The sequence below is a fragment of the Marmota marmota genome, unplaced genomic scaffold (assembly GCF_001458135.2).
Source record: "Marmota marmota marmota unplaced genomic scaffold, marMar, whole genome shotgun sequence".
In the NCBI taxonomy this organism is placed as follows: Eukaryota; Metazoa; Chordata; class Mammalia; order Rodentia; family Sciuridae; genus Marmota; species Marmota marmota.
Window position 1 is genome coordinate 17,280,712 of NW_026000026.1, and position 10,558 is coordinate 17,291,269.

Below are 10,558 nucleotides of genomic sequence, written 5' to 3' on the forward strand. Positions count from 1 at the left end.
GATATTACATTATTAGAATCCATGGCCAGCACAACAGAAGAAATTACAGAGAAGGAGTTCAGGATGCACATAATTAAAAGGTTCTGTGATAAAGGATGATATAAGAGAGCAAATACAGGCAGCAAAAGATCATTTTGATAAAGAGTTACTTAAGCAAATACAGGAAGCCAAAGATTACTTCAATAAGGAGATAGAGTTTCTGAAAAAAAAAAACCAGAAATTCTTGAGATGAAGGAAACAATAAACCAAATTAAAAGCTCATTTGAAAGCATCACCAACAGATTAGATCACTTGGATGACAGGACCTCAGACAATGAAGACAAAATATAAAATCTTGAAAAGAATATTGACCACACAGTGAAGATTGTAAAAAACCACAAGCAGAACACTCAAGAATCATGAGATAACAGAAAAAGACCAAATTTAAGAACTATTGGAATAGAGGAAGGCATAGAGCTACAAACCAAAGGAATAAACAATCTATTCAATGAAATAATATCAGAAAAATTTCTAAACATGAAGAATGAATTGGAAAATAAAATATAAGAGGCTTACAGAACACCAAATGTACAAAATCACAACAAATCCACAAAAAAAGGACATTATAATTATAATGAAAATGCTTAGCATACAGAATAAGGAAAAACTTTAAAAGCCACAAGAGAAAGGAATCAGATTACATATAGGGGGGAAACAATTAGGATATCTGCAGATTTTTCAAACCAGACCCAAAAACTAGAAGATGCTGGAACAACATATACCAAGCTCTGAAAGAAAATGGATGCCAACCAAGAATCTAATATCCAGGAAAATTAAGCTTTAGATTTGATGTTGAAATAAAAACCTTCCATGAGAAACAAAAGGTAAAAGAATTTACAACTAGAAAGCCTGCACTGCAGAATATCCTCGGCAAAATATTCCATGAGGAGGAAACAAAAAACAACAATGAAAATCATCAAAGGCAGGTATTACACTAAAGGAAATACTAATCAAAGGAAAAACCAAGTTAAATACCAAAAATAAACAAAAATAGCTGGGAATACAAATCATGTCTCAATAATAACCCTGAATGTTAATGGCCTAAACTCACCAATCAAAAGACACAGACTGGCAGATTGGGTTTTTAAAAAAAGATCCAACAATATTCTGCCTTCAAGAGACTCATCTCATAGGAAACAACATCCACAGACTGAAGTGAAAGGCTGAGAAAAAACATGCCACTCAAATGGACCGTGGAAACAAGCAGGGGTTTCCATCCTCATAACAAATAAAGTAGACTTCAAGCCAAAGTTAATCAAAAGGATCATACTGCTTAAGGGAAACATACATCAACAAGACATAACAATATAAATATACATACCCCAAACAATGGAGCATCTATGGTTCATCAAACAAACTCTTCTCAAATTCAAGAGTCAAATAGACCACAACACAATAATACTGGGTGATTTTAACACACCTCTTTCACTGCTGGATAGATCTTCTGAACAAAGCTAAACAAGAAACTATAGAACTCAATTATACAATCAATAACATAGACTTAATATACAATATATAGAATATTTCATGCAACGAGTAAATACACTTTCTTCTCAGCAGCTCATGGATCCTTCTCTAAAACAGATCATAGATTCTGTCACAAAGCTACTCTTAGCAAATACAAAAAAGTAGAGATGCTACCTTGCATTCTATCAGATCATAATGGAATGAAATTAGAAATCAATGATAAAATAAAAATTAGAAGCTACTCCAATATCTGGAGAGTAAATAATATGCTATTGAAAGAACAATGGATTGCAAAAGATATCAAAGAGGAAATTAAAACGTTCTTAGAGGTAAATGAGACCACTGATGCAACATATTAAAATCTCTGGGACACTATGAAGAAAACACTAAGAGGAAAGTTCATTGTATGGAGTTCATTCCTTAAGAGAAGAAAAGTCAATAAATAAATGACCTAACATTACATCCCAAAGCCCTAGAAAAAGAAGAACAAATCAACACCAAAAGCAGTAGAAGACAGAAAATAATTAAAATCAGAGCTGAAATCAATAAAATTGAAACAAAATAAACAATTTTTAAAAAAGTTGATTCTTTGAAAAAATAAATAAAATTGATAAACTCTCAGCTAACAAAGAGAAAGAGAGAGAAAACTCAAATTACTAAAATCCATGATGAAAAAGGAAATATCTCAATGGACACTACAGGAATACAGAAGATAATTAAAATTATTTTGAAAATTTATACTCCAATAAAACAGAAAAATCGAAAGGCATCAATAAATTTCTAGAGTCACATGATTTGCCTAAACTGAATCAGGATGATATACACAAGTTAACAGATCTACTTCAAGCAATGAAATAGAAAATTCCATCAGAAGTCAACCAACCAAGAAAAGCCCAGGACCAGATGGATACACAGCTGAGTTCTACAAGACCTTTAAAGAAGAACTAACACCAATACTCCTCAAAATATTTCATAAAACAGAAAAAGAGGGAACACTTTCAAACTCATTCTATGAGGCTAATATCACCCTGATTCAAAACCAGACAAAGACACATCAAAGAAAGAAAACTTCAGACCAATATCTCTAATGAACACAGATGCAAATATCCTCAATATAATTCTGGCAAATCAAATACAAAAACACATCAAAAAGATAGTGCACCATGATCAAGTGGGGTTCATCCCTGGGATGCAAGATTGATTCAACATATGGAAATCAATAAATGTAATTCATCACATCAACAGACTTACAGATAAGAATCATATGATCATCTCAATAGATGAAGAAAAAGCATTCAAAAAAATTCAGCACCCTTCATGTTTAAAACAATAAAAACAGTAGAGATAACAGGAACATATCTCAACATTGTAGAAGCTATCTATTCTAAGCCCCAGGCCAACATCATTCTAAATGGAAAAAAATTGAAAGCATTCATTCTAAAAAACTGAAACAAGACAGGGATGCCCTCTTTCACCACTTCTATTTAACATAGTTCTTGAAACTCTAGCCAGAGGAATTATTCAGATTAAAGAAATTAAAGGGATACAGATAGGAAAAGAAGAACTCAAGTTATCACTTCTTGCCAACAATAAAATTCTATGCATAGATGATCCAAAAAATTGCACCAGAAAACTTCTAGAACTAATAAATGAATTTAGCAAAGTAGCAGAATATAAAATCAACACCCAAAAGTCAAAGGCATTTCTGAACATCAATGACAAATCCTCTGAAAAGAGGGCTGGGGTTGTGGCTCAAGCAGTAGCGCGCTCGCCTGGCATGCGTTCGGCCCAGGTTCGATCCTCAGCACCACATACAAACAAAGATGTTATTGTCTGCCGAGAACTAAAAAAAATAAATATGAAAAAAAAATCTTCTGAAAAGAAACTAGGAAAATTACCCCATTTACAATAGCCTCAAAAAAATAATAAAATACTTGGAAATCAACTTAATGAAAGAGGTGAAATATCTCTACAATAAAAACTACGGAACACTAATAAAAGAAATTAAAGAAGACCTTCAAAAATGGAAAGATCTGCATTGTTCTTGGAAAGGCAGAATTAATAATGTCAAAATGACCATACTACCAAAAGCACTACAGAGATTTAATGCAATTCCAATCAAAATCCCAATGCTATTCCTCATAGAAATAGAAAAAGCAGTCAGGAAATTCATCTGGAAAAATAAGAGACCCATAATAGCTAAAGCAATCCTTAGCAAGAAGAGTGCAAGTAGGTAGCATCACTATACCAGACTTTAAAATATACTACAGAGCAACGGTAACAAAAACAACATGGTATTGGCACCAAAATAGACCTGTAGACCAATGGTACAGAATAGAGGACCCAGAGACTAACTCACATAATTACAGTCATCTTATATTTCACAAAGTTGCCAAAACATACATTGGAGAAAAGATAGCCTCTTCAACAAATGGTGCTGGGAAAACTGGAAATCCATATGCAACAAAATGAAATTAAACCCCTATATCTCACCATGCACAAAACCCAACTCAAAGTGGATCAAGGACCTAGGAATTAAACCAGAAACACTGCACCTATTAGAAGAAAAAGTAGGCCCAAATCTTCATCATATCAGATTAGGTCCAACTTCCTTAGTAAGACTCCTATAGTGCAAAAATTAAAATCAAGAATCAATAAATGGGATAGATTCAAACTGAAAAGCTTCTTCTCAGCAAAAGAAACAATCAGTGAGGTGAATAGAGAGCCTACAGAATGGGAGCAAATGGTTTACCACATGCACATCAGATAGAGCACTAATCTCTAGGATATATAAAGAACTCAAAAAAAAATTAACACCAAAAAAACAAATAACTCAATCAATAAATGGGCCAAGGGACTCAACAGACACTTCTCAGAAGATGATATACAATCAATCAACAAATATATGAAAATATGTTCAGCATCTCTAGCAATTAGAGAAATGCAAATCAAAACTACTCTACGATTTCATCTCACTCTAGTCAGAATGGCAGCTATTAAGAATACAAATAACAATAAGTGTTGGTAAGGATGTGGGGGAAAAGGCAAACTCATACATTGCTGGTGGTACTGCAAATTGGTGTAACCACTATGAAAGCAGTATGGAGATTCCTTGGAAAACTTGGAATGGAACCACCATTTGACCCAGCTATCCCACTCCTCAGTTTATAGCCAAAGGACTTAAAACAGCATACTACAATGATGCAGCCACATCAATGTTTAAAGCAGCATAATTCACAATAGCTAAATTGTGGAACCAACCTTGATGCCCTTCAGTAGATGAATGGATAAAGAAACTGTGGTACATATACACAATGAAATATTACTCAGCATTAAAATAAAATCATGGCATTTGCAGGTAAATGGATGGAGTTGGAGAATATTATGCTAAGTGAAGTAAGCCAATCCAAAAAAAACAAAGGCCTAATATTTTATTTGATATATGGATGCTGATCCATAATGGCGATGGGGGCAGGGGAGAGAATGGGAAGAATGGAGGAACTTTAGATAAGGCAAAGGGGAGGGAGGAGAAGGGAGGGGCATGGGGGTAGGAAAGATGATGGAATGAGATGAACATCATTACCCCAAATACATGTATGAAGACACAAATGGTATGACTCTACTTTGTGTACAACCAGAGACATAAAAAAAACTGTGCTCTATATGTGTACTATGAATTGAAATTCATTCTTCCGTCATATATATAACAAATTAGAGTAAATAAATTTTAAAAAATAAAAAGAGTCTGATAAGAATCACTTATTTCTGGAAGGGGCAGAGCCCCTGTATAATGACTGTTTCAAGCATGATGTCCTCAAAGGAACATATACCACATCAAGGACTAAGCATATAGAGTTAAGTTCTTTAAACTTTCAGGCTTCTGTGAGGGTACCAAAATATGATTAAGGGGTAGAGAGGGAACATTAGAAGGCCCAATCTTTGAAGTCAGAAAGACCTAATTTATATCCCAGATTCCCCATTTCTACTTGAGTAATCTTTGGGCAAGGCTTTGGGCACCAGTTTTCTTGGCAGCAAAAGAAGATAAGACCTACAGTTCTTAAGAGAATTAAATGAGACAATGGATGAGGCAGTGTCTGGCTCACAGTAAGTGTCACTTTCTTACTCATTTCCTCTTCCCTTTTTGGATGCTAATCTTCTCTGTTATGGATGGAAGCCACCAGCCATCTTCCTGATAGAAGTTAGTCTTGGCTGGCTGTGCTATTCAGTCTCTCAATGAATATTTATTATGTAAATCAACTGTCTGTCCTTGCATTTGGCATCATACAGAGATAGAAAACAAGTTCCTGGGGCTAGGGTTATGGCTCAGCAGTAGAGCACTCGCCTAGCACGTGTGAGGCATTGGATTGGATCCTCAACACCACATAAAAATATAAATAAATAAATAAATGTACTGTATTCATCTACAACTAAAAAGTATTCTTAAGAAAGAAAGAAAACAAGTCCCTGAGAACGAGTTCACTGTCTCTGAGAGACTGGTATGCAAACTGGTAATTATATACCAAAAGAACCATAAGTTAATGAACCGTCTTCCGGTGGAGAATGCACAGGAAGTCGGTACAGAGAAGGTGATATTTCAGCCAAGATATAAAGGGTGCTCAGCAAACAGAGGAGAGAAAATACTAAGCAGAGATAAAAGCCCAGGCAAAACGGTGAGACTACAAAGCAGGGTAAATCAAGCTACGAAGGTTCTTGAGCACTGGGCTAAGGAGTTTGAAATAAGACTTATAGGAGACACAAAGACTCGAAAAGAAAGTAAAGTCATCATATTTAAGTTCTGGAAATGTTTCTGTATTCCCAATGTGGGGGCAGTTTAGAAAAGGTAAGGGTGGAGAAAGGGAGGCCAGGCTCAATTTGTTCCATTCTTCCTCTACTTTCTGTGCTCCAGTCACCGGGGCCTCCTCTGAGTTCCTTGAGTACCCAAATATAGAGCTCTTGAGACTTTGCTGCTTGAATCATTACAGAGCTTCAGTTTTCTCAGCCTTTAAGTCTCACTCAAACTTTCCCTTTCCCCTCATTTCTCAATCTAGTGTGGGTCCTGTCCAATATTCTCTTTTAACACATCCTGTATTTTTTTTTTTTTAATCACAACTTGAGTCTCTAATTCTCCTTTGTGTACGCGATCAGCGTAACTCCACGAGGGCGGAGGGATGCCCGCCCCATTCAACACCTGGTCCTCAGCCTCGCACGGTGCTCACAGGGTGGGTGGGTGAGACCCTGGGAACAGCAGGAGTGATTGAGGCTTGACCTAAAGCAGCAGCAGCAGCAGCAACCCTGGGAGGAGGAGACTAACGCCTCAGCAAGTGGATAAAGCCGACATGACACAGAATCTTCATTAGGTCGGGGCTCTGCGTCCTAACTGCACTACTCTACGCAGCTGGGCAGGTCATCTTCTCTTTCTCCATCGCCCTGAGTTTCCCCCTCAGTGAAATGAGAACGACATCCCTACAGCTTGAAGGAACGAACGTCCTCCAAGGCAGAAACAATAAGGCTACAGAGATGAGGCCGAGGGCCGAGGTAGCCCGTAGAACACCTGGAAGACCAGCTGACGTTCCTTCCAGGAGGGCGGAAGTTACCGGGTGCAAGTCCTGACGTAAAATGAGTCCCCCGTCTGCGCAGTGCCATGGTTCTTTGTCACCTCATAAAGCGTACGGTGAGCAGCTACTGCCGGGGAGCGATTTAGGGCCGTAATTATTTGCTGCTTTTGCATAAATTTGCCATTTCTCAGCACACCTCGCTACAATTTATAACCTCATCTAAACTTGGAGGACTCGCGAGATTACAGGGTAGATGGCAAATCCCATGGCGGGAAGCCAACAGGTGGTCGGGCTCACGGGCTTTAGTGCGCAGCGCCACCTGGCGAGAGGGAGGAGCCAGTGTGGAAGGCCCGCCCGTCTGTTCCGCTTTCCCGCGGGCTCCCGCCGCACAGCTGCAGGAGACCTGAGCGCCTGCGGGGCCCGGAGACCTCCAGGTTACTACATTTCCCAGAGGGCTCGAGGGCAGCCTTCGATTCTGAGCACAGGTCCGCTGCTCGCTTCCCCAGTCTCAGAGTGCGAACTGTTTTAATCCAGGTTTCGCCTTTCCTCTCCTGCCTCTCAAATCCCTGCAGATCTCCTGGAAATCCAGCACCAACCCCATCTAGTCAGAAGGAGGAAGACGGCGCCGCAGAGCCCTCTGGGAAATGTAGTTTCAGGACTGACTTCTGGGAAACGGAATCAGAGGGAGGCGGTGAGCTTTCGCAGCCAATTACAAGCGAGCTGGGGCGAGTCACGTGACGCGCCTTCGCTCGAACGCTGAAAGGTGGAGTCTCGGGTTCTGGGCAGTATCGCCTGCCACCTCCAGGCATCGTCTTCTGTACTGGGGTCCCCAGTGCCTGCGCCATTCTTGTCGAACACTGCACTGGCAGCATACTTACCTACACTTGAGTTTATCCCAGCTCTTCAATGCAGGCTCTGTAGCACCTCGCCCTGCTCTTCTACCCATGAAGTCTGAAACAATCAGACTGAACCACTGAGCTGCTTTGTAAAATTTAGTGAATAAGCCATTAATCAGTAGTCTGATCGCCTCATCTTTGGGCACTTTTTCACGATCTGTTCTCACTCCCCCACCTTGTCCTCACCCATGGCTGTGTCACTTCAGAAACTAAAGTCCTAAGACCTCTCTACATGCCCTTTATTGGTCCCTAGTTTCATTTCTTCCCCCAACCAACCTAGATTCCAAGGATCCTCACCTGTCTCCTTTTCCTTGTGTCATTCAAACATTAAAACAGCTGCCTGCTTTATGTTAGCTAGGGGCTTCTGGAAGGAGAGAAACAGCGTTGTCTAATTCTAACAGGTTGGTAGTTAGTGGAAAAAAAAGCTAAATAAACCCCTCTGGCCTCATTGACTAAAATATCACTAATTTTGAAGGTCGCAGAAGCTGACCAGTACATTATTAGTCTCCCAATAACTTTGCAGTAGATAACACCTGAATATGGACTACTATTATAACAGTTGCCTAGGTTACTTTTCAGAGACTTGAAGGCTGCTTTTGCTGAAAACAGACTCTACGGATGTCCGATGGGTGACATAATGCAATGAAAAGGTTTGACATCTCTGCCTTTATTTTTTTACTGCCTTACTTTGATTCAGATTTCTACTAAACTCTTGAGTGTAGACATATGGATTATTTGAGAAATGTTCTGTCCAAAAGTATATAGCTGGGTCAGTGTGACCTAGACTTTCCTAGCCTCTCTCCTCTCCCTTCAAGGTTAAAGATACACCAGCCAACTGCCATGACAGGAGACACCAGACCATGAAAGAAGCAAAAAGAGGTCGCATCCTAGTTCCTGGAAGATCTCCACCTTTTCCCAGAAAAGACATGAATATTCCTCCCCTTTATTAACCTAGCTCTTTTCCTCTTATTTCTATCCTGTATCTGTAACGTCTCTAACCCCCTAGAGGAAGGAAGTTGATTTGCAAGCAAAGTTCCTCCTCCATTCTTTTGGCCACTGAATAAAACCTTTGTTTCTCCTCAACAGGTAACTTTCAGAAGTTGGATTTTCTTTGCTGTCCAGAGAACCTAGGTTCAGGAACAGTATCCCTATCATCAAGGTCCCAGATTTCAGCTAAGCCCTAAGCTCAGTGGACTGATTACAGCATTGACAGGAAAGAGGCTAAACAATAAATGCCAGGATGCTGCTGAGAGCCCTGGTGGGAATGCAAGTCTTTGGAAAGACTCTCTTTGTGACCTTCCATCTCGCTATTAAGTATCACGTCTCACGTTTGTTCTTCCCTAAGTGTATGAGAATGAAATGCAAAACAAAGCAAAATATTAGCGGAATATTGAAGACTGTCAAATTAGTAAGAAGATAGAAGATACTGGTGAAGACAAACAAAATGTAACATATAAAGAAGGAATTGGAAATAGCCAGAAAACTTAGCAGGTACTAAATTAGTATGTTAAAAGAATTAAATGAGTTCTCCCACAAGAAATTATATTATTTTCCAAAGCATTATGATGGAAAGAGATTAGGGTTTCTGATGGAAAGCCAGGTATAAGCAATCTTTTGTTAGCTTTCCAGAAAGATTAAAAGATTATACCCAAAAAATTCCCTTGAGAAGTGGCTGGTGTAAGAATACCCTGGAAATCAGTAAGTAATCCAACTTCAAAAAAAATAATTTCTAAAAAGAAGTCTTTTCTTGAGGGGAAAAGGAGATCCAAAACAGATATGTTTGGACACATCAGAAACTCCTACTGTGCTGCATCTGCAGAAGCAGAATCCCATGCAGACTGGGCTCCTGCTGTTGCAAAGGCTATTAAGCAAGATTTGAGCCCCTGGTAGAGGCCACACAGCCTGAAACTTCTCCACAAATTGCTGCCAAGCACTGGAGAGGAGATGTAGTTTGGTTTTGTTTTCTTTTGTTATTGTTGTTATTGTTAATATCTGTGTCTTATTTATTTATTTTATATGGTGCTGCAAATGGAACCCAGTGTCTCACACATGCTCTGCAGGTGCTCTACCACTGAGCCACAACCCCAGCCCCTGTAGTTTGGCTTTGTTCTCTTACAAAGATAATGGTTTATTAATTTATATGTTTCATTCCTCTATAACATGAGACTTGCTTATAATGCAAAAAGTCTGTGGAATGCTTTAAACTGTATCTATAATTATAAGGTCCTTGCTTAGCATGTGGATGGCCATCTTAAGTGACAGCCACCATTTTAAGACAAAAGTTTCACTTTCCTGCCCAAGGGCCTTTCTGAGAAAGGCTCACCACTCTCTCATACCAACCCAACCCTTGGGACCAGCTCGAATCTGATTCCTGAGTCTCCCCAGTAAAAATCCCAGAACCCAAGCGTGTTTTGCCTCTCTATCTGCTACATAGAGATGGCCTTTATTTGTCAGCTCTGACAAATAAACTCTCATGTGTATTTCTGTTGGGTCTCCGATTTTCATTTCTCTTTTACCAGTCTCTCATTCCTCATTTTCCCTTCATTTTGGTGCTGAAACCCGGAATTGGGTTCCCCAGTGTGCCCGCTCCACTTTTTGAAG

General features: G+C 39.2%; 1 long non-coding RNA gene across 1 annotated transcript; it reads left to right on the top strand.

The window, feature by feature from the left end:
- The first annotated feature begins 6,628 nt into the window (after window positions 1-6,628).
- LOC125618985 lies at window positions 6,629-10,142 on the top strand. The gene is made up of 2 exons (XR_007350437.1): window positions 6,629-7,177; window positions 7,634-10,142. It is a non-coding gene; the product is annotated as an uncharacterized LOC125618985 (long non-coding RNA).
- The last annotated feature ends 416 nt before the right edge of the window (window positions 10,143-10,558 follow it).